The 24,224-nt window shown below is 41.4% G+C and overlaps 1 protein-coding gene across 3 annotated transcripts in view; it reads left to right on the top strand.

Moving 5' to 3' along the window:
- The window catches only part of cfap221 (cilia and flagella associated protein 221), a 263,805-nt gene that overhangs the window by 4,182 nt on the left and 235,399 nt on the right, over positions 1–24,224 (top strand). Inside the window, exon 1 of one of the 3 annotated variants that reach the window (XM_043693987.2) lies at positions 7,421–7,484. The exons of the other annotated variants lie outside the window; for them this stretch is intronic. The gene's annotated coding sequence lies outside the window, so the exon portion shown is untranslated. Of the gene's footprint in view, positions 1–7,420; positions 7,485–24,224 lie in introns of those variants that run through there. 3 annotated transcript variants of the gene reach the window in all.

Here is a 24,224-nt window from a genome sequence, read left to right as displayed (position 1 = left end):
GCTGTTTAACATTTTTGTCTGTTCATACATTCACCCCAGGGATTGTGCAGAAGAGAAACACTTTATGATAAAGATTATCAGAGCAAGACAAAATAGGAAAATTACTGAAATTTGAAAGCAAATTATTCTGCCCATTTTCATTCAGATTTAGAGAAAATATCACATAAATTCCAAATGTTTAAAGCAATTAGCTAACTTTTGGCACATTGTTGTGCTGTATTTGTATATTTGAAAATGACCCCACAATTTTGCTCCACCAAATAAGGCATCATTATCAATGTTTGCTCATTATCCCTTATGAAACATTACATATTCATAACTAAAAACAAAATTCTAAGAAATCTGGGATCTTTCCCACATTTGCAGCAATCAGTTGAACATTAGGTTAAGCTGACTAGACACAACAATAACAACATCTCTTGCATATTTCTTAAATTTGATGCTTGGTTTTGTTTTCAAAATCAGTTATATTTGTTCAGACTCAAGTTTTGGGACATGGACGTCTCATTTGATCCTCTGCTCGATTCTTCATGACATTGCTCATATGCAGTTGCAGTCTTGAGCATATTGTTCACTCCTGTTCACTTAGGGCTACTCTTACATATTATCAATTCAGGAACACAGTACTTAAAAGTACTCTAAGATACAGCAAATGCCTAGTAGAACATGGAGGAGATTGGTTTCTTCTCCCAGTCCTCCTACATGAAAAAATGAAGTGATTGAGAGCACCATGAAACAATGACAGGATTTAGTATATGCATAGGCAGGGAATAGAAGGATACAGACTGCATAGAGGTGAAAGGTTTTAAGTTTAGAGCTGTATGTATCAGCTCAAGCTTGTTGAGTGAAAAGGTAGTTCTTGTAGTGTACTGTTCATTGTTCCATTGTTGGTTACAAACATGTTCTGATTATTTCATAAGAATTTCAACACCAAATAAATAGAGTTGGTGTTCCAAACCCCAGATGTATTGCATTGCACTTTCCACATTGGCAGATACATGTCACACCAACAGACTCATTTTCTCAAGCTATCTAAAGCAGCTGCAATTTATTAATCTAGTTACAAATGTCGTTACACATTTTCATGACATTGGTGAATGTACAGATATTTTATGTTAATCCCTTCATTAATCTAATGAATGAAAATAATGAACAGGAATGGTTTGGAAATAAAACTCTTTGCAACTTCTTTCCTTTAAGCTCCATTCAGAAGAATCCAATAATTCAATAATTTTGCCAATATATTACTACCAATTACCTATTTGTGTATAAAATCTGATAACATTATTTATCTCTAATAGCCTTGTATGTGCCAAATTTATCAAATATGTTTTGGACATCAAGAGAAATAGGATTAAGAGGGCTGCCAGCATCCAATAATTTTGTTGCTTCTGAAATAATTTAAACAATTGAGATTTAACTAATATTGCCTGAAGATGTTTTGGACATCCTTAATAACTTAGTAAAAACCTTCTAAGTGATAATAAATAACACTCTAGCAGCTCTCCCTCAATATTTATCAAACTGACTGGTCTATAAACCTCAGCATTGATTTATTTCTCTTATTAAACAATTAGACATATAAGCTTGACTCCAGGCCTTGGAAATTAACTCAGGTTTTTAAAGAAAATTGAATATGTAGCCAGTACCTTGTGGTCTTTATTTTGTTTTAATCAAGTTTTTGCAAGTTAATCACCTTTAAGTGCTTTAATCGTATCTTGGAACAGTTTGAGTTACTTGCAGTGATGTAGTTTTAATATTTTATGTAGTTTAATTTTGGAGACCTCTCTGCTCAGAACTACTGGATCATATTCAGAAATGAAAAGCATTAGAAACTATTAATTTAATGCATGGCAGTATTGGAAGAAATTCTGAGTCAAGTGGAAGGAAAAGTACAAATACATGGAGGGAATGCTGTTGTGGCAGTGGTAAACTGTTAAACTAGGAATAAAGTAGTAAATCAAGGGATAACACTGGCAGAATATGGAGCATGTTGGAGTTCCAAGTTTGTTGGAACATGGAAGGTATGAAGGAAATTGTAGATCAGCTACTGTGGAGTGGAAATTATGCTACTGAAAGCTGTTTTTTTGGTGGATGAATTGGGTAGGTGATAATGCAGTGGTGCAGTTGTAAAATCATTAGTAATTCAGAACCTCTGTCTAATGTTCTGGGGATATGGATTTAAAATCCTGTATAGCAGATAATTAATATTCGATAAAAGAAAATCTGGAATTAAGAGTCTAATGATGACCATTAAGTTCATTGTCGATTGTCAGGATGAAAAACCCATCTGGCTCACTAATGTCCCTTAGGGAAGGAAACTGCCATCCTTACTTGGTCTGGCCTATATGTGACTTCAGACCCACTGCAATGCGGTTGATTCTTAACTTCAATTAGGGATGGGCAATAAATGCTGGCCCAGCAAGCGACACCTTGATCCTGCGAATGAATGATAAAAACAATGAATTCAATAAATTCTGGAACTAAAAGTTAGCTGATTGGTGATAATATAACTATTGTCAATTGTTGTAAAATAAACCATCATTTAGGAAAGAAAATCTTTCATCTTTACCAGGTCTGACCTACTTGTAACTCCAGACCAACAGTAATGTGGTTGATTCTTAATTGTCCTCTACAATGGCTGAGTAAGCCATTCAGTTCAAGAGCAATTGGGAAATAAATGCAAGTCTGGTTAGTAACACACACATCCCACAATCAAATAAAAAAGTGACTAGTGCAAGCGAGACCAGGGAGAAAGGAATGTTATGGTTACTAGAGTTGGTAAAAACAGTTGGGGAAATCACGATGAGGGAAAGATGCAGGTACCTGTGATCAGAAAGGGAAATTTAATTTTCTTCACTCCAGTACTATAGAAAACAGCTCCTTATCAGTTACCCGGGAACTTGTCTGATTTAAACTAGATACTGCTTAGTATCAAATTTAAATAACTGGAAGATTTCTCAAGGCCTTGCAATTAATTAGCCAGAAGAGTAACTTTTTCCTGGTAAGGATGTTTATGCCATGTGGGAGACAACAGAAGGACCATTGAATTACATGACTGGAGAAGTTAAATTCCACTTTTGTGAACCGGTATTCTGGGTTTATTTATAGTGTTTGGAAGAATCATATTCCATATCTTTCTTTATTATTGTATGGAAACCATAAATGGATCCATCTTTAATATTAAAGTCATCAATGTACATTTAATGTTCAAATAGGGTTTCTACAGGTTTTGAATTTGTTAATGTTAATCCTTTTTCTTGAGGTATGATCATGTTAGCACCTGATGACAATTACCTGTAATTTTCAAAAGTTATTGCTTTTACCTAATAAAGTTAGGCCACATATGCTGAAAGAATTATCTTGGTAACCACTGTGTTTGGGTGGAAAGCCTTCTTCATCTATGGAACATGGCAAAACATGTTAAAATATCCAATGAAGCATTAAAGTTCTGAAGACTTGTGGTTAAAGTTATATTAGAGTCTTAGAGTCATAGAGATGTACAGCATGGAAACAGACCATTCGGTCCAACCCGTCCATGCCGACCAGATATCCCAACCCAATTTAGTCCCACCTGCCAGCACCTGGCCCATATCCCTCCAAACCTTTCCTATTCATATACACATCCAAATGCCTCTTAAATGTTGCAATTGTACCAGCCTCCACCACATCCTCTGGCAGCTCATTCCATACACATACTACCCTCTGCATGAAAACATTTCCCCTTAGGTCTCTTTTATATCTTTCCCCTCTCACCCTAAACCTATGCCTCTAGTTCTGGACTCCCCAACCCCAGGGAAAAGACTTTGTCTATTTATCCTATCCATGCCCCTCATAATTTTGTAAACCTCTATAAGGTCACCCCTCAGCCTCCGATGCTCCAGGGAAAACAGCCTCAGCCTGTTCAGCCTCTCCCTGTAGCTCAGATCCTCCAACCCTGGCAACATCCTTGTAAATCTTTTCTGAACCCTTTCAAGTTTCACAACATCTTTCCAATAGGAAGGAGACCAGAATTGCATGCAATATTCCAACAGTGGCCTGACCAATGTCCTGTACAGCTGCAACATGACCTCCCAACTCATGTACTCAATACTCTGACCAATAAAGGAAAGCATACCAAATGCCTCCTTCACTATCCTATCTACCTGCGACTCAACTTTCAAGGAGCTATGAACCTGCACTCCAAGGTCTCTTTGTTCAGCAACACTCCCTAGGACCTTACCATTAAGTGTATAAGTCCTGCTAAGATTTGCCTTCCCAAAATGCAGCGCCTCGCATTTATCTGAATTAAACTCCATCCGCCACTTCTCAGCCCATTGGCCCATCTGGTCCAGATCCTGTTGTAATCTGAGGTAACCCTCTTCGGTGTCCACTACAAATCAAAATAATTTCCTGTATAATTTTTTAAGAGTTCTACCACTGACATTTCTAGATTTTAAGATAAACCTGTTTTTCATTTCATATTTATTCTGAAAACTGCAAAAACACTTGTCTTTAAAAATAAAATGAACTTAGAAAGCAATGGAATGGTGTCTAGTCTTCTTGATAAACTGGAAAGGAATTGATTCTTATTTACTCAGTCAATTCACTTAGCAAATGAAACCAAAGCCAAAAAGGTCAAGGAAATCTGTTGGGACATGCTGTGATGGATAGTACAAATCTCTGTCTGTATATTGAGAATTTGTAGTTAGTTTCACAATATCAGAGATTTGTTACTGTGCAGAAAGAGGCCATTTGAACCATTTGTTTCTGCACTGGCTCTCTGGATTTTTTGAGCCAGTGCCAATCTTCTGCCTTTTATCTGTAACTCTGCACATTTCCATTTAAGAAATCATTCAATACCCTTTTTAATTCCTTAGTTGAACCTGCCTCCATCACATGTCTGAGCAGAGCATTCAAGACCGTAATTACTTACTGAGTGAAAAAGATTTTTCTCATTTCACAGTTCTTTTGCAAAACATTTTAAACCCGTTCCGTCTGATTTTTGATTTTTTTTTTAGTGGGAACAATTTCTCCCAACCATTTGTCTGGACTCCTCATGATTTTGAAAAATTCCATCAAATCGCTCTGAGCCTTCTCCTCTCAAAGGAAAACATTCTCAACCTCTCACATCTCTCCTCATAACTGGTGAGTTATCCCTCGAACTATTCTCATTAGCCTCCTCCACATAATCTCCAATGTATTCAAAGCATTTCTATACTGTGGCAAACATAACTGTGCACAGTACTCCAGCTGAGGTCTAACCAATGTCTGGTGTAACTTCATCATTGCCTCCCTCTTCTGGTACTCTATCCCCCTATTTATGAAGCCTAAAATAATGAATGCTGTATTAACAGCTTTCTCTCTGCATGTCCTGTCATCTTTAATGACGTATTTACATACATACTCAGGTCTCTCCATTCTTACACACCCTTAGAATAATAACCTTTTAAAAATATTATCCTCCCCATGGTTTTTGTACCAAAGTACATCACCTCCCACCTCTCTAGACAGAATTTTAACTACCACTATTTGCCCATTTCTACTATGAGTCAATGTCCTTTTGAAATTCTGCCCTGCCCTCCTCACAATTTACAATTCTCCCAAGTGTTACATCACCCACAAACTTTAAAAATTGTCCCTTGCACACCAAGATTGAGATCATTTCTATATATCAGGAACTTCAAGGATCCCAGCACTGACACCTGGGAATCACCATAACAGATGGTGAAAAATTCCAATTGACCATTACTCTGTTTCCTATCCCAAAGCCAATTTTGTGTCTGTGTTGGAACTGTCCCCTTTATTCAATGGTCTGAACATTTCCTCACAGATTTGATGTGTGGAACTGTGTTGAACAGCTTTTACATTATCATGTACACCTTCCCCTCATCAATATTTTCTGTTACCTCGAGTAAACCCTAGCAAGTTAGATGTGATGCTGTCCTAACAAGTTCATGCTAACTGTCCTATTTTTTATTATTCATTCATTCACAGGATGAGGGTATCACTGATTAAGCCAGCATTTATTGCCCATCTCCAATTGCTCAGAGGGCATTTAAGAGTCAACCACATTGCTGTGGGTCTGGAGTCACATGTAGGCCAGGCTAGGTGAAGATTTCCTTCTCTTCGTCTGAATCAATCCACATTTTTCCATGTGATTATTGATTCTACCCCAAATAATTGATTCTAGAAGTTTCCCCACCACCACAGTTAAACTAACTGGTCTGTAATTCCTGGTCTAACTTTACCACATTTTATTTTTGAACAAGGGCATAATGTTTGCAATTCTCCAGTCCCCCAGCAACCCTCTCCCTGAATCCAGGGAAGATTGAAAGATACTTGTAGGTATCTCTGCACTTCCCACTTCCTCCAATATTCTCAGTTGTATCTCTGGTGCTTACCAATTTTAAGTACCAAAAGCTTACCCAATATCTCCTCATCATCAGTTTAGTGCCCGTGTTTCCTTGTCTGTCAACTTAACTGGCCTGTATTGGCCTCATAATTGAAGACAGATGCAAAATTTAACACTTTATCAATTTAACACTTTAGTCATGCCTCTTGCCTCTTTTTGGTTCCACTTTGACTTTAAAAAACAATTGGGGGATCTGGGCATCGCTGGCTGGCCAGCATTTATTGCCTGTCCCTAGGTGCCCTTGAGAAAGTGGTGGTGAGCTGCCTTCTTGAACTACTGCAGTCCACCTGTTGTAGGTTGACCCACAATGTCATTAGGGAGACAATAGCAGGATTTTGACCCAGCAATAGTGAAAGAATGGTGATATATTTCCAAGTCAGGATGGTGAGCGGCTTGGAGTAGAACTCGGAAGTGGTGGTGTTCCCAAATATCTGCTGCCTTTGTCCTTCTAACTGGAAGTGGTCATGAGTTTGTAAGGTGCAATCTGAGGATCTTTGGTGAATTTCTGCAGTATCTCTTGTAGGGATCGATATTCTGCCTCTACAGTAATTAATGCTTAATCTCTCCTTGGTCTCCTTGAATATTCAATACCTTATTCGCTATCCTCAAAGATAATTAAGGCACCTTGCAGAACATTTCTCCCTGGTGCTCTTTATGGAGTTTTGGCCTTTGAGCCTGTATCACGCCCTGCCTGCAGTAGCACAAAGTTCATCTCTCCTGAATTTTTTTGACATATGTCCAGATCTGTCAAACCTGACAGTTGTGAGCCCCAAATGCAGTTGGTTTCGTTTCGTGGCCCCATTAGGTATCGGAACTCTGGGGTATAATGAGAGAGTCCCGGTGAATGTCTGGGGAAGGGGAAGCAGCAGCAGCAGCAGCAGCAGCTCTCTCCAAGGGGGTAGGAACGGCACTGATGGCCACTTCGCTGGAGACACGAACAAAGCTCCAAGCCCCAGCAGCGCAGGGTTGCCGGGCTCGAGTCACTTGACCGGAAGCCGCTGTTTGTTTTGGAGACGCCGTTGCCATGGTAACATGGCTGTCGCGGTGTAGGGAAGGGGCCCGAGCCATTTGGTGATAACGCTGCATGTGGGTGAGTGAACTCAGAGCCACAAAAATAAAGCAGTGTTACAGAATCTAGGAGAAAGTGAGAACTCCAGATGCTGTGGTGCTGGGAAAGCACAGCAGCTCAGGCAGCATCAGGAATCCTGATGAAGGGTTTATGCCTGAAAGGTCTGTTCCCCTGTTGCTCAGGTGCTGCCTGCTTCTCCAGCACCACACTCTCGACAGTGTTACAGAATCGCCGAGCTGCTCCCCATAATCAGCTTCAACCTAACCTGGCAGCACTTGGAAAAGGGACAGAAGCTGCTTTCACTGATCCTCTCCGCTGTACTCAATGCCCCTTCACCTCTGGGTGCAAACATTGGGCTGCTCACTGGTAATTTCAAATGGTATTTCTTCAGGAGGGATATTCCTTCGCGCCGCCCCCCCCCTCCCTTTGGGCATGTGGCAATGCCATGTTTACTCCCTTTCTGCCAACCCCTTTGATAACCGCCAGCAGGGCAAGCAAGCGATAGCAGCAAAAGGAGGCAGAAGAGGGATTAATACTGTTTCATTTATCATGCCAACCCCTCACCCACACCATCACTCGGCATCAATAGGGTGGATAATGCTCTCCCAATGGAAACCCAGCGCTAGCCCTTCCCTGTAGCTTAGGCGAGGTGTTTTTTTTCCTTCTCCAACCTCCGTTCTTTTAGTGACACAAATGGCAAGGAAGTCGAAAGCAGGAGCGAAATTATTGGGGTGCGCAGCAATTGCAGCCACAATATAAACCCCAGAACTGCACCGTCCACATACGAGCAGATTGGGTGTAATTAATATCTTTGATGGGAATGCACTGTTATTTAAAGGGACGACATATGCGATCCTGTAATAGTCTTTCTTAATTAGTAAATCTAGATTTCTATTTGTACTACAGCGCCGATTAATTATAAATGGGATTGTGTCAGCAAAGTACTGAGTGCTTTTTCGGAATACAATTAGAACTGTGATAGATTGTAATTGTAAATTGAACATATTCCAGTGTAAAACTTCAAGCACAGTTTATGATTATAAGCTTTCTCAATATACAAAGGATCATTAACCAATGTTTCAGGTCAGGCAAAGGCCATGGACGGAGAAAGCCGAGATATCGCCTCAGCTTTGATGTTTTTTTTACCGGAAAAGACTCCGAAAGCCACGGGATTTGGCAGCAAATTAGGCAGCAGTGTTCAATTGTATGGGGGAGAGGGACAAGCAAACACTAGATTAATAGAGTAAAGCCATCCGCAATTTTAATGGGAAATTCCTGGACTCTATGCTTGCCAAGGAATCTGACGAACTACGAATGAAACAGATGCACACAAGTCAGCAATAGAAGGGAATAAGCGAAAAATCTGGTATTACCAGTATTGGGGTGGGATAAGCTCAAGAATGACATTCTGCATCCGTTCAAACTCTGGGAGAAAATGCAATGAATAAATAATCTGAATTTCTTTCAACCCTCCACCAAGATGATGCTGCAGTAACTTTGCAATAATGTATATTGTCAGGATTCACACTAAGATATATCCTTAAAGCAGTCTGTGAACTAATGAATTTAAATAAACTGCATTTAGCCCCCCCCCCCCCCCCCTTTTAGTATTTCAATTTTTATTTGAAAAAATGGCCAGCAGTTATACTTTAACTAATTCTTCTGCTCCTCCGATGTTGGCTGACCTGCTGTGCTTTTCCAGCACCACACTCTCAACTCTGATCTCCAGCATCTGCAATCCTCACTTTCTCTTGGTTATACTTTAAAACAAGATAAACAGTTTATTACACGACTGTTGTTGGCAATTATTTCAGTAAAATGTGGTAAAAGGATTAGATAAAATACAGATACAAAGTAAGGAAGGGTGTAATTTATGAACAAAGGTGAAAAGGACATCAGTTTGGACCATAGTTGCAGGTTGGCTTGCTTGATGATTCTCTTTCCAAATAAAGGGGTTGAAACCTTGAAGTCAGACTCCACATCGTCTGTGGCTTTTGTCATCAAATAGTTGAAAGTTGCTCCCACAGATTGACCATGCAGACCATGCACCTGGGAGTGAGTGAAAGCTCCTTTGTTTCATTTTTTTGACTCTACAAATTGTGGCTGTTGGGTGCCTGGTTCAGCACAGCAGTCCATGACACCCTCCTCCTGTCTTCCTGTTGAGAAGCAGTGACTACTTCAAGATGTTTTCCTTACTGTCACTGCATAATGATTGCTCACAACCACATATTTATATAGGTCAAAACTTAAAATAACTGTTATCTCAAAACTATTGAATTATGGTTCCATGTTAGGTATTGTGCCTGGGTATCGATACATCCTTTTTAAAAATTGAGATAGTTAAAAAGTTAACTATCTCAGTGATTAACTTGGATGGCTTTTATACTGTAAGGTTTTAGCTGTGATAGGAAACACTATCCACATCTCCAATTAAATCATTGAAAGGAGTAATATTGGAAATGGTAATTACATTTCAAAAGCTTGTGGTATTTGCTTGAGGTAAGCAATGTGTGATGATAATCATCGGAGATTTTAATCTACATTTTGACTGGAAAAGTCGGATGGGCAAGTCAACCTCGATGAGGAATTTATTGAATGTTTTCAGGCTAGCTTCTTGGAACCACATGTTCCGGAAACAAACAGAAAGCAGACTATTCTGGATCTGATTTTTTTGTCATGAGAAAAGATTAATTAAGTACCTCATGCTGAAGGTTCCCTGAGGTAGTAGTGACTGTAATATGATTAAATTTTACATTCAGTTTGAGAGAGAGGGAGGACTGGGTCTGAACTATATTAAAGAAAATAAATACGGGACATTTTGAGAACGTAGAAAACAAAACTGGCTAAAGTAAATTGGTATATTAAAGTTAAAAGTTAGCTCCATAGAGTTGACAAGCAGGGGTTTAAGGGAATATGTCAGAATACATTCAAAGGAGAAGAAGAAAAATCTAATTGACAGTGTAAAGACTATATTTTTATCTTTCCGTATTTTTTTTTATTGTGTATTGAAATGGGAACAGGATTTCTTTAATAACCAAGGACTGTGGAAGGTATTGCAGTACTTTTTTGAAATCAAGTTGCCAGAACCCATTGGAAGTGGTCTTTACTTTGCTGCTTTATTCAACAAGTAAGGGAGGTCAGTTGCAGATCGGCCAGCACTAGGAGGTGTGTAAAAGATGAGATTTGGATGGCAACAAGTGGTTGGTTAATTTGTTGAGTTGGGGTGTGACCAGCTGTGGATAACAAAGGCCATTACACAGCTATGTGGTTGGCTCCTGGTAGCTGAACAGGTTGTGGGCATGAACGATATTGGCATAAGCCTTCATACATTTGGAAAGGGAGGTTGTATGGCTTTCTTCAATAGAGTTACTTGTCAAAAGTTGGCCTGCAGCTGGAATCTATTTGAAATAAATGATTGTTACTAAATACGGGAACCTGGTTCATGTCTTCTGTTCACTTGGATCTAAACATACAGTTAAGTTGGGAAATGCTGCATACTTTTCAAAATCATTAACTTTTGTGATGACTCCAGGAATAACGTGGCTTGTTTCTCAGTGTATTATTCCAGCAAGATTTGACAACAGTCCCAACATCTGTAGTTAACAAATGTTAATGATGTCATCGAAATAAAAAAAAATACAATTGTGGAAAGGAAGGTGGCAGGCAAGAAGATTGGATGGAAAATCAGAAGCAGCAAACAATAATCTAAAACTAACAAAGAGGGAAAAACTCAAAAGAAAGTTAGACAGAAATGTGGAAATAGATAGTTACAATCTCTATAAATACTTAAAGAAGAAAATAGTAACAAATTGATCTTTAGTCCTATTCAAAGTGAGGTTGGAGAATTACTACTGAAAAATAAGTTTATGGCACATGAAATAAACAGGTATTTTTCATCTTGTCTTCACTAGAGAGAGTAAAAGTTACATCCCAGATAAGTCAGGAAATGAAAGGGAAGCAGGAACTCAAGAAAATTATAAACACCAGAGAATTGATAGAGAGTAAATTAGTACACCTCCAACCTGGCAAGTGCCGGGGTACTAATGGACTTGCTCCTAAAATAAGTGCTGGAAATGTGTTGCTGGAAAAGCGCAGCAGGTCAGGCAGCATCCAGGGAACAGGAGAATCAACGTTTAGGGCATAAGTCCTTAGAGGGAGGAAGAGAGCTTCTTCAAGGAAGGCATCCTTGTAAGAGGATTCGCAGGAGGTTGAAATCTTTGAGGAGAAAGTGAGGTCTGCAGATGCTGGAGATCAGAGCTGGAAATGTGTTGCTGGTAAAGCGCAGCAGGTCAGGCAGCATCCAGGGAACAGGAGAATCGATGTTTCGGGCATAAGCCCTTAGAGGGAGGAAGAGAGCTTCTTCAAGGAAGGCATCCTTGTAAGAGGATTCGCAGTAGGTTGAAACAACACATTTCCAGCTCTGATCTCCAGCATCTTCAGACCTCAATTTCTCCTCAAAGATTTCAACCTACTGCGAATCCTCTTACAAGGATGCCTTCCTTGAAGAAGCTCTCTTCCTCCCTCTAAGGGCTTATGCCCGAAACGTCGATTCTCCTGTTCCCTGGATGCTGCCTGACCTGCTGCGCTTTACCAGCAACACATTTCCAGCTCTGATCTCCAGCATCTGCAGACCTCACTTTCTCCTAAAATAAGTGGCTAGTGTGATAACTTATGTATTTGTTTTAATTTTCCGATATTCCCCAGATTCGGTGTGATCCAATTAGATTGAAAGAGAGTGAATGTAACAATTTTATTCAAAAAAGGAGGGAGACAGAAAGCAGGAAATTATGAGCCAGTCAGCTTAAAATCGATCATAGGGAAATTTTTAGTAGCTATTATTAACGCGACTGTAGCATGGGACTTGGATGCATATGTTCAAGTGTATCACATAGAGTCAATATGGTTTTGCGAAAGGGAAACCTGTTTGACTAATCTGTTGGAGTTCTTTGAGGCGGTAATATATGCTGCGTCTAAAGGGTAAACTTTATTGTGCAATTCAGTGCTTAGGTTTCTAGAAAGCATTTGATTACAAAGGTTATTGCAAAAAAAAAACTCATGACCTAGGTGGTACCACATTGGAATGGATAGAAAAGTGGTTGGCTATCAGGAAGTGGGAAGTAGGACAAATGGTTCTTTTTCAGGTTGCTAAAATGAATTATTTAAAGACAGAGAAGCTTTATTTAGAAGACATATGATAACAAAATATAAATACTTAACTACGTTATCTTTTAACTCACTTTTAATCAATTCAGGATTTATCTTTATATAAATATATCAAATAATAACTAAAAATTTGTGACAATACTGACTTACATTCCTTATAAAGAATTTCAGTTTGTCTTTCTTGGTGTTATGGATACATTGATTGAGACCAACAAACCTTTCAGATTAGTAATGTAGACAACCTACAGAGAAATATCTTTTATTTTAGTACAAAATGTACAGAAATGTGTACATTTCTTATTAGATACATTGACAAGAAACTTGCATTGTATCATAAATGAAGATTATGTTGCAAAATTACATTTAAAACAAACAACAAAAGCATTCACACAGTAAAATGAATAAGGTTATTCACTGAACAAACTGTATTCTGATTGAGCATCTTAAGTAGAATTACAATGAGTTAGAAGTGACGTGAGAGAATAACACTCTAATAAACTATAAATAATTTCCATTGATACGAAAACCAAATTCAGAAATGGGTTATCACCATTATGACATAAATTGACCCGCAAAAACTGACATAAAACTGACTCAACATAAATTGACCCACACGTTGGTCTGTTAGAACACTCCCTTGTAGAGGATATGATAGTGTCATAGAGTCATATATGCATAGAAGGAGACGATTCAGTCTATCAAGTTTGTATTAGCACTCTCTGAGCAATCCCATCAGTCCCATTACCCAACGATATCCCCATAACTTTGCAAGTTTATTTCCTGGAAGTAAGTACCAGCACAATACCCCTCGCTACATAAAAAGTTCCTCCTTTTATTACCCCTGATTCTCTTGACCACAATCTTAAATCTTCATCCCCCAGTTTTGCTGTATCATCACCTAATGAGAACAGGATTTTCTTTGTCCACCTTCTCTAAACCTATCATAATCTTATACACCTCTATCAAGCCTCTTTTAATCTCCTTTGCTCCCAGGGGAACAACTTGAGTTACTAGTACTTCAGCTTATACTTGAAAGTTCCTGCATTCCTGCAACCAATCTGATAAATTGGCTCTGCATCCTCTCAAATATGAAGTGTGTTGCTGGAAAAGCACAGCAGGTCAGGCAGCATCAAGGAGCAGGAGAATCGACGTTTCGGACATAAGCCCTTCTTCAGGAATGCAGAAGGTGTGCCAAGCAGGCTAAGATAAAAGGTAGGGAGGAGAGACTTGGGGGAGGGGCGTTGGGAATGCGATAGGTGGAAGGAGGTTAAGGTGAGGGTGATAGGCCGGAGAGGGGGTGGGGGCAGAGAGGTCGGGAAGAAGATTGCAGGTCAAGAAGGCGGTGCTGAGTCCGAGGGTTGGGACTGAGATAAGGTGAGGGGAGGGGAAATGAGGAAGCTGGAGAAATCTGCATTCATCCCTTGTGGTTGGAGGGTTCCTAGGCGGAAGATGAGGCACTCTTCCTCCAGGCGTCGTGTTGCCATGGTCTGGCGATGGAGGAGGGGGAGGGGGAGTTAAAGCATTCAGCCACAGGGCGGTTGGGTTGGTTGGTGCGGGTGTCCCAGAGGTGTTCTCTGAAATGTTCCGCAAGTAGGCGGCCTGTCTCAATGTAGAGGAGGCCACATCGGGTGCAGCGGATGCAGTAAATTATGTGTGTGGAGGTGCAGGTGAATTTGTGACGGATATGGAAGGATCCCTTGGGGCCTTGGAGGGAAGTGAGGGGGGAGGTGTGGGCACAAGTTTTGCATTTCTTGCGGTTGCAGGGGAAGTTGCTGGGAGTGGAGGTTGGGTTGGTGGGGGGTGTGGACCTGACGAGGGAGTCGCGGAGGGTGTGGTCTTTCCGGAACACTGATAGGAGAGGGGAGGGAAATATATCCTTGGTGGTAGGGTCTGTTTGGAGGTGGCGGAAATGATGAAGCATGATACGATGTTGGTGGGGTATGATATGAGATTGATGGGGTAGGAGGTGAGGACCAGTGGGGTTCTGTCCTGGTGGCGATTGGAGAGGCGGGGTTCAAGGGTGGAGGAGCGGAAGTGGAGGAGATACGATGGAGGTGAAGGAATTGGGAAGGAATCAGTTTATAGTAAATGTCCGAGTTGAGCCGGTCACCCGAGATAGAAATGGAGAGGTCTAGGAAGTGGAGGGAGCAGTCTGAGACAGTCCAGGTAAATTTGAGGTCAGGGTGGAAGGTGTTAGTAAAGTGGATGAACTGTTCAACCTCCTCGTGGGAGCATGAGGTAGCGCGATAAAATCATCGATGTAGCGGAGGAAAAGGTGGGGGGTTGTGCCAGTGTAGCTGCGGAAGATTGACTGTTCAACATATCCGACGAAGAGGCAGGCATAGCTGGGGTCCATGCGGGTGCCCATGGCTACTCCTTTGGTTTGGAGGAAGTGGGAGGATTGGAAAGAGAAGTCGTTCAGAGTGAGGACCAGTTCAGTCAGTCGAAGGAGGGTGTCAGTGGAAGGGTACTGGTTGGGTCGGTCGGAAAGGAAGAAGAGGAGGGCTTTGAGGCCTTCATGATGGGGGATGGAGGTGTATAGGGACTGGATGTCCATGGTGAAGATAAACGCCATCCTATATTCCCAATTCCTTCACCTCCACCGCATCTGCTCCCAGGAGGACCAATTCCAATACCGAACAACCCAGATGGCCTCCTTCTTCAAAGACTGCAATTTCCCCTCAGACGTGGTTGACAATGTTCCTCCACTTCCCATTCCTCTGCCCTTGAGCCCCGCCCGTCCAATCGCCACCAGGACAGAACCCCACTGGTCCTCACCTCTCACCCCACCAACCTCCACATACATTGTATCATCCTTCGTCATTTCCGCCACCTCCAAACAGACCCCACCACCAAGGATGTATTTCCCTCCCCTCCCTTATCAGCGTTCTGGAAAGACCACTCCCTCCGCGACTCCCTCGTCAGGTCCACACCCCTCACCAACCCAACCTTCACTCCCTGCACCTTCCCCTGCAACCGCAAGAAATGCAAAACTTGCGCCCACACCTCCCCACTCACTTCCCTCCAAGACCCCAAGGGATCCTTCCATATCTGTCACAAATTCACCTGCACCTCCACACACATCACTTACTGCATCCGCTGCACGCGATGTGGCCTCCTCTACATTGGGGAGACAGACCGCCTACTTGCGGAACATTTCAGAGAACACCTCTGGGACACCCGCACCAACCAACTCAACCGCCCCGTGGCTGAACGCTTTAACTCTCCCTCGCACTCCTCCATCGCCAGACTATGGCAACACGACGCCTGGAGGAAGAGCGCCTCATCTTCCGCCTAGGAACCCTCCAACCACAAGGGAAATATGCAGATTTCTCCAGCTTCCTCATTTCCCCTCCCCCCACCTTATCTCAGTCTCAACCCTTGGACTCAGCACCGCCTCTTGACCTGCAATCTTCTTCCCGACCTCTCCGCCCCCACCCCCTCTCCGGCCTATCACCCTCACCTTAACCTCCTTCCACCTATCGCATTCCCAACGCCCCTCCCCCAAGTCCCTCCTCCCCACCTTTTATCTTAGCCTGCTTGGCACACCTTCCTCATTCCAGAAGAAGGGTTATGTCCGAAACGTCGATTCTCCTGTTCCTTGGATGCTGCCTGACCTGCTGTACTTTTCCAGCAACACATTTTTCAGCTCAGCTCTCCAGCATCTGCAGTCCTCACTTTCTCCTACCCTCTCAAATATACTCAGTTCAATTGACACACATGGTTAGGCTTGATTAGTGTATCAGTTAGATTGCCTAACAGTCTACCTAAAGAATGATTTATTTAGAGAACATTTAGCTGCATGTTGAATTCCTTTTTCATTTGGTGTTCTGTAGAATAGAAGATATTAACTTATGGGCAGGAAATAAATCCTAAATTGGTTAAAACAGGTTAGCAGGTAAAGTAGTTAAATGTTGCAATAATAAATAAATAGAAGTATTAATGTAATGAACCTAAAGAAAGACAAATTAACAGGATCTAATGGAATAATTTAAGCATCTTGAGGAATATAGCAGGGATCCTAGAAGTTACGTTTCAGAGTTGTGGTGCTAGGGAATGTTAGGCAGACATCAATGCAGTATCTAATTGTAAACTTATGACAAGTGATATACAAATAACGGGTAATGTCACTGGATCAGTAATCCAGAACTAGAACAACATGAGGACTGCAGATGCTGGATCAGAGTCAAAAAGTGTGGTGCTGGAAAAGCACAGTCCGTCAGGCAGCATCCAAGGAGCAGGACAGTCGACGTTTCAAGCATGAGCTTGCTCTAAATGTCTTTTAAATGTCTATTAAATGTTCTAATTGTGCCTACATCTACCACTTTCTCAAGCAGTTCATTCCACACGTGAACCATCCTCTGTGTAAAAAAATTGCCTCATATGTCTTTTTTAAATCTCTCTCCTCTCACCTTAAAAATGTGCCCCCGGTCTTGAAATACCCCATCCCAAGAAAAAAGACAACTACCCTTAATTTTATCTGTACCTCTCATTATTTTATAAACTTCTATTAGATCGCCTCTCTACCTCATATGCTCCATCTTTGGATGGTTATTTATTTACTTATTTATTTTCTTATTGTTGAATTTGAATTTTCACCATTTGCAGGTAGGATTCAAACGCACATCAACCTGGGGTTCTTGATTATTGTTTAAAAGCACAGCTGTTCAGGCAGCATCTGATGAGCAGGAGAGTCAACATTTCGAGCATAAGTCCTTCATCAGGAATGAGGCTTGTGGCACAAGGGGGCTGAGAGATAAATGGGTGGGGATGGGGCTGGGGGGAATATAGCTAAGAATATGATAGGTAGATGAAGTTGTGGAGACACTGATAGGTCGGAGAGGAGGGTGGAGCGGATAGGTGGGAAGGAAGATGGATAGGTCTGGGGGGTGGTTGCTCAGTTGGAAGGTTGGATTTGGGATAAGGTGGGGAGAGGGGAAATAAAGAAACTGGTGAAATCCATATTGATCCCATGTGGCTAAAGGGGCCCAAGATGGAAGATGAGGTGTTCTTCCTTCAGGCATCGGGTGGGAAGGGTTTGGTGTTGGAGGAGGCCTAGGACTTGCATGTCCTTGGCGGAGTGGGAGGAGGGGGTTAAAGTATTTGGCCACATGACATTGGGGTTGTTTCGTGTATGTGTCCCAGAGAAGTTCTCTGAAACAATCCATCATCCAATGCTAACGACCCAATGCCTGGAGGAAGAACGCCTCATCTTCCAAGTTGGGACCCTCCAGCCAGGCGAGATCAATGTGGATTTCACCAGTTTCCTCATTTCCCCTCCCCCCACCTTATCCCAGATCCAACCTTCCAACTCAGTGTCACCCCCTTGACTTGTCCTACCTGTTCAACTTTCTTCCCACCTCTCTGCTCCACCCTTGTCTCTGACATATCACTTTCACCCCCAACTTCATCTATGTATTGCATTTCCAGCGACATTCCCCCCCAGTCCCATCCCATTTATCTCTCAGTCCCCTTGGGACATAAGCCTCATTCCTGATGAAGGAGTTATGCTCGAAGCGTTGATTCTCCTGCTCCTGGGATGCTGCATGACCGGCTGTGCTTTTCCAGCACCACATCTTCGATTCTGATCTCCAGCATCTGCTGTCCTCATTTTGTCTATGGAATGGATGGATACTGAATTCAATGTGCAGGGACAATTCAAGTAAATGATTTGTCCTGGATCATATTGAGCATCATCATTATTGTGCTTGCACACAATCAGTGATGTGTATAGTTAAGATTTTGAGGTCTTAGAAGTTGCATGATTCTTTGCAGAGTACTTTCTTCCAGGTTACTCTTGGAGTCACAGGATTTATGTGATTGGCTTACTTCAGCTTCTGGTCAGAAGACTCCAAATATATTGATGGCAGTGGAATGTACCATGGAAATTTGTGTTAGTAATGGACACAAATGGAATCGATTTCTTTTGTTTAAAATATCTGATATCTGTTACTTACATGGCAGGATTGTAATTTTCTATGTAAAAGTGAAGTTTGAATATTTCCTCAGTTATATTTAAATACTATCAGCTGCTTCAGTGTCAGGAGTGGTGAATGGACCTGGATGTAGTTCCACTCTCAATCAGAGAAGGACATTGGAAAGGTTGGGAATGTTAGTATGATATAGCAGCAAAGTTTTGTTTAATATGCTGAGTATCTGATCACCGGTAATTACTGACTTGACTGACCTCAGCTTGGATAGCAGTAGCAGAACTGCAAATGGGTTCACCATATTCTGCCTAATTGAAGGGAAAATCCTTCATCCTTTGCATGTCAGATTGTTCTCTGGTAATACTGATGTTGTTTGGAATATTCAGAAGCTGGGTTGTGCCAATAATGGGAATTAGAGTTAAAAATACTGAAATAAATTAAGTTAGGTAGTTGGGGGTGGTGGTTTTGGGCAGAGGGACATTGTGTTTGTGCAGAGGAGAGATTATGCTTGCTGGTTAATGAGCAATGTGTGAGTTATGAATTCAGTTAAGAGCATTCAGTTCTTCAGCCCTGCTTCACCATTCAATAAGATGGTTCATCATGATTCCTGATGAAGGGCTTTTGCCCAAAACATTGATTCTCCTGCTCCTTGGATGCTGCCTGACCTGCTGTGCTTTTCCAGCACTACAGTCTTGACTCTAATTTCCAGCATCTGCAGTCCTCACTTTTGCCTTATAAGCAGCGGTCCCTAGTTCTCAATTCTCATGTAAGAAGAAACATCTCTTCATCTCTACTCTGTCCCTCAAGGTGTCATAGGTTTCAATCAAGTTACCTCTACTTGTCTAAACTCAATGGATGCAGGCGTAACCAGTCTAGCATTTACTTGTGTGATAATCCTTTCATTCTGTAACCTTTTCTGTCCCTGTCTGTTTTATCATTTCCTGTATTAATACCTTTCTCTTTGGCCCTGACTATACTCTATAAGGATTTACCCCATCTTTCCAAGTTTGATCCTTTTTCCCCACTGTTTTGTTGCTGGGTCTGCTACTTTTCATCATTTACATAAATGATATGGAAGTGAACATTGGAGGTTTAGTTATAAGTTTGCAGATGACACCAAAATTGGAAGTGTGGTGGGCAGTGAAGAAGGTTACCTCCGACTACAACGGGATCTTGATCAGATGAGCCAATGGGCTGAGGAGTGGCAGATAGAGTTTAAGTTAAATAAATATAAGGTGCTGCATTTTGGAAAAACAAATCAGAGCAAGATTTATACACTTAATCCGGAAGGTCCTAGGGAGTGTTACTGAGCAAAGAGACCTTGGAGTTCATAATTCCTTGAAAATTGAGTCGCAGGTAGATAGGTTAGTGAAGAAGGCGTTTGATATGCTTTCCTTTGTTGTTCAGAGCATTGAGTATCAGAGTTGGGAGGTCATGTTGCAGCTGTACAGAACATGGGTTGGGCCACTTTTGGAAAATTGCATGCAATTCTGGTCTCCTTCTTATCGGAAGGATGTTGTGAAATTGGCTAGGGTTCAGAAAAGATTTACAAGGATGTTGCCAGGTTGGAGAATTTGAGCATAGGGAGAGGCTGAATAGACTGGGGCTGTTTTTCCTTGAAGCGTTGGAGGCTGAGGGGTGACCTTCTATAGGTTTATAAAATCATGAAGTGCATGGATACGATAAACAGACAAGGTCTTTTCCCTGGGTTGGAGGAGTCCAGAACCAGACGGCGTAGGTTCAGGGTGAGAGGGGAAAGGTATAAAAGGGACCTAAGGGACAACTTTTTCATGCAGAGGGTGGTGATGTATGGAATGAGCTGCCAGAGGAAGTAGTGGAGGCTGGTACAATTACAACATTTAAAAGGCATCTGAATGGGTATATGAGTAGGAAAGGCTTAGAGGGATATGGACCAAGTGCTGGCAAATGGGACTATATTAGGTTGGGCTATCTGGTCAGCATGGACGAGTTGGACCGAAGGGTATGTTTCCGTGCTGTACATCTCTATGACTCTATATGCCAAACTCTGTCTGGATTCATGATGTTTGCTGCAGATAACAGTATCAATTCCCCTCATTTTTCATAATTCACTAGAGGTGGATGTCACTGGCTGGGCCAGGATTTATAGCCCATCCTGAGTTGCTCTTGAGAAAGTTGTGGTGAACTCCCTCTTGAATTATGATGCCCTATTTGCAGTATGTAGATCCACATGTCATTAGGGAGTGAGTTTGATCTAGTGACACTGAAGGAACAGTGATATATATCCAAATCAGGATGTCAAGAGGCTTAGAAGGAAACTGATGGTGTTTCTATTTATCTGCTGCCCTTGTCCTTCTAGATGGTTGTTTTGTTGATCTGTTGAATAATGCCAAGCTTCTTGAGTATTGTGGAGTTGAGCTCATCCAGGCAGTTTCGTCACGCTCCTGCCTTGTGCCTTTGAGCAAGTTCCCCTCCAAGCCACTCACCACCCTGACTTGGAAATATATCGCCATTCCTTCACAGTCATCGGGTCAAACTCCTGGAATACTCTCCCTACCAGCATTGTGGGTCAACCCACAGCAGGTGGACTGCAGCAATTCAAGCACCAGCTCACCAGCACCTTCTCAAGGGTAAGTACGGATGGGCTATCAATCCTGGCCAGCCAGCGATGCCCAAATCCCACAAATGAATCAAAAAAATATTTTAAAAGTTGGTGGACACTCTTTGTGGTCAGAAGCCAAGTTATTCACTGCACAATATCTAGCCTCTGTTCAAAGCCACAGTACTTGTATGGTTAGTTCGCTTAAAGTTGGGACTCCAGAATCTGGATGGTGACAGATTCAACAATGGTGGTAACATTGAATGTCAAGGGATGATGTTTAGATTCTATTCTAGGCATTGCCTGATGCTTGTTTGGCACAAATATTACTTGTAGCCTGTCAGACCTAAACTGGATATTGTCTAGCATTGTGCTGCATTTGGGGAAGGACTGCTTCCATGTTATTCAGTACCTTACTACCATTGCATTCCTTTTTGTTCCACACTTTTAAATGGCTTTCCTTACTATGGTGCCACAGTCAGTTCGTTTATCCCTCTTGCAGTCCTCACACTCAATCTGAAATTTAAAAGAATCCTGTTGAATTGTTGCAACGGTTGAAGCTCACACCCTTCTGATCTCTGTGTTCCCCTACCACTTTGTTCAGAGTCACACTTTCCTGCCCCTGAACATTGGCTGAATCAGATGACCAAAGTCTAAGAGGTGGAACTGCCTTTTGATACAAAGAATCCAGGTCCTTGCTGCCTGCCTAATGCATCAGTGTCTATAATTCAGCCTCCAGCTGATAAATTCTGAGCTGGAGATTGCTCAGACTTACACTTGCAACAGTGTTTGTTCTGGACTAAACTGGGATCTCCCACATGCTGCAACTATGTCACATCAGCCAACCTGCTATCCTTAATGTATTCTAAGAAACTGCTTAATGATTTTATTCAAGTTTATATTTAGGTATGTTTTTATGTCATTTATTAACTTATGATGTGGAGGTGCCAGTGTTGGACTGGGATGAACAAAGTTAAAAAATCCACATAACACCAGGTTACAGACCAGCAGGTTTATTTGGAAGCACAAGCTTTCAGAGTGTTGCTCTTTTGTCAGGTAGCTACCTGAGGAAGGAACAGTGCTCTGAAAGCTTGTACTTCCAAATAAACCTGTTGGACTACAACCTAGTTTGATTTTTTTTAAACTTTATTAATTTATGGCCAGTTGCTATACTATATTTAACTTTAGGAATAGAATAGACCACAGTCACTTACCATATATTCACCAACCGACCATTATTTTCTCCTATACCAGAGTGAGAATCAATTCCTGACACTAAAAGTGAACAGGAAAAATAGAAGCAATAGAACATCTCTTTCCTTTCCACCCCTTAAATCAGCTCTGACACAATTGTCCACAAGAAACTCAAGGATGGAGGAAGACTATGGTTTGAGGGGAGTGTGATATTGCTTGTTGCAAGTAGGTTTGTGATTGGATAATGTGAAAAGCTATGATTAGTATGAAAGAAACAGATCATGGTCAACAATACTCCCTCAAACTTGAATGAGTATATCATTCAGCATAATTGGGATTGTGCTGCACAGGGACAAAAAGCCAGACATGTGTAGCATTTTCTTTAAAAAACTCGTATCAACGGCAGAGTATCAATCTCAGCTGAACCACATAATGTGATTTAGATTTAGATTAGATTACAGTGTGGAAACAGGCCCTTCGGCCCAACAAGTCCACACCGACCCGCCGAAGTGCAACCCACCCAGACCCATTCCCTTACATTTACCCCTTCATGTAACACTACGGGCAATTTAGCATGGCCAATTCATCTAACCTGCACATTTTTGGATTGTGTGATTTTGTGATTTGTGCATAGCAAACTCAACTTGGAGGGAACATGGGTGGTCAGTGTGGGGGCAAGTTACCAGGAACATGCAACTAGTTGAATGCCGATCTATTATTGTCCGAAGATATCTTTCAAATATTTGAATTTATTACACTTAAACAAGTAAAATCATTTTCTATTTCTATATGCCTCTAAAAATCCTCAGACCAGCGACTGATCAGCACTTCTGTCAGTCAAAAACTATGTTCTTGTGCAGACTTCGGTCACAGAGTTTTTGCCATTCTGTCAGTTAAGGCTATGTTTGGAGTTGGTGGAAAATCTGGCAATGGCAAACCTGCAGGAGATGTTTGTGATTAAAAGCTTACTGAAGATTTATGTATTCTGTAATATGTTTTGTAGATACAGCTTTAAGGTAACATAGTTGATAAAAATAAAATATTAGAGGAGATCATGTCTGGAGATACTTCTCTGCATGGTTACAAAACAGCACATATGCTTTCAGCCTATTTTTTAGAGATTCAAATGAAATCCCATCCAAATTAGTTTTGGAATGCACTAGAGTTGGCATTCATACAGTTCAATACAATAAATTTCTAACGATTGAAGAACCAAGATCCAACAAGCAATAGCAAGCATTAAAACAAATTACTATCTATATGATTTGGAGATGCCAGTGTTGGACTAGGGTGTAGAAAGTTAAAAAATCACACAACGTGCCGCTGTTTCGTCACTTGATGAAGGAGTGGCACTCTGAAAGTTAGTGTGCTTCCAATTAAACCTGTTGAACTATAACCTGGTGTTGTGATATTTGTAACCTACTATGTATATATCATTGTACAATCTTATGAAGAGTTGAAAACTGTGATCTCTATGAGACAACAAATATTAAACTGCTTTTAATTCTTGAGTTCTAAGTGTAACTTAGGTGTTAACAGTAATTCCATATAATTGGTGAATTTTTAGTTGTTTAATCAGCAGCTATTGGAGGGCTGGAGTGTGATGGTCAGGACACAAAGGGCCATTGGTTTTGATATTTTTGAAAAGTGCTGAAGGAGACAAGTCCAGGAGGGTGGTGGTGATCAGAAAGCCTGTAATGCAGGTAGAGTGAGTTTCTGTAAAACACACATTTTACAGTGCAGAAGGAGACTATTTGGCCCATCATGTCTGCAGTAGCTCTCTGAGCATTTAAATTGGTGTCAATCTCCCACCTTTCCCCCTTAAGCCTGCACATTTGTGTTTATTTAAAGAATATCAAGATTATCTTGAAGACTCCATCACATTTTCGGGTGGTG

The sequence above is a fragment of the Chiloscyllium plagiosum genome, unplaced genomic scaffold (assembly GCF_037043375.1).
Source record: "Chiloscyllium plagiosum isolate Xiang-an unplaced genomic scaffold, Cpla_swu_hap1 HiC_scaffold_7, whole genome shotgun sequence".
NCBI lineage: Eukaryota > Metazoa > Chordata > Chondrichthyes > Orectolobiformes > Hemiscylliidae > Chiloscyllium > Chiloscyllium plagiosum.
Note: the sequence above shows the minus strand (reverse complement) of the source record. Positions and strands in the feature narration are given on the sequence as shown.